The following is a 1,338-nucleotide window of genomic DNA, read 5'->3' on the forward strand; positions in this document are numbered from 1 at the left end:
TTTTATTATTTTTTTAATTCATTTTTATTTATTTACTGTTTGTCAATTTATTATTTTTATTAGCTTTAGTTTAATTATTTTATATATATAATATAATGTTATTTATATATTTCTATAGATTTTTTTATTATATTATAGGTTTAGTAATTTTAGTTTGAATAGCTTTAGAAACTAGCTGAAAAAAATATTAGTTATATTTATTTTACTTAGTTTTATTTTTTTAAAGATTTTTTTATTTAAATATTGTTTTAGTTTTTATTTAATGATAATAATCCTCATTTCATAATAATTTTATAATAGCTATTTAGATATTGTTTTAGGTTAATATTATGATAACTATGATTAAGAAGTAAAATGGACATTGACTTGTTAAATGTTGTCAACAAAAACAAATGAAAGAGAACTGCGACTAGATGAAAATGGCATGTGTGTGTGTGTGTCTGTGTGTGTGTTTGAAGGAGGGACAAGCGTTGAATCTGTGTGCTGGACAATCTTTGCATGCTTGTATTGGCTGTACATCACTGTGACACTAAGTGCTAACAAGACTGAATGGTTTGAATCCAGCGGATTGAACTTCATTGCCTATCTGTTGGTGTGTCTGATTGAGGTGCTCCGATAGCATTTAATCCCGCAATAACACTGCATTCCTCACTGTCTTCCCTTAAGGTCAAACCATGCCGCTTGTAAATCAACAAGTTTTTATATGATTCCAACAAACATTTGGACTTAATGAACTGTGCCGTCTGGTTGGAATGGCTCTCATATTTCCGGCTGCAGTATGAAAAGCATCTCATAGACGCAGCTGTTAGTAGTGTATATGCCTAACCATACATGAAATGAGTCCCTCACAAATACAGCTGTTTTGGTGAATTAAAAATGTGTGTATCTTTTTTTAAAATCTGTTTTATTGATTGATTGATTGATTGAAAGTACCCTCTTATGCCTACTAAGGCTGCATTTGTTTGATCAAAAATACTGTAGAAACAGTAATATTGTGAAATATTATTACAATTTAAAATAACTGCTTTCTATGTGAATATATTGTAAAATGTAATTTATTAAAGCTGAATTTTCGGCATCATTACTCCAGTCTTCATTTATTATTATTATAAATGTTGAAAACAGTTTACATTTACATTTAGACATTTAGCAGATGCTTTTATCCAAAGCGACTTACAAATGAGGACAATTAAAAGCAATCAAAATCAACAAAAGAGCAATGATATACAAGTGCTATAACAAGTCTCAGTTAGCTTAATGCAGTACACGTAGCAAGTTTTTTTTTTTTTAAATCGTATAATAAATAAAAAGAAAACCGATAGAATAGAAAAAGAATAG

Source organism: Sinocyclocheilus rhinocerous, unplaced genomic scaffold (assembly GCF_001515625.1).
Source record: "Sinocyclocheilus rhinocerous isolate Xijiao unplaced genomic scaffold, SAMN03320098_v1.1 scaffold1467, whole genome shotgun sequence".
NCBI lineage: Eukaryota > Metazoa > Chordata > Actinopteri > Cypriniformes > Cyprinidae > Sinocyclocheilus > Sinocyclocheilus rhinocerous.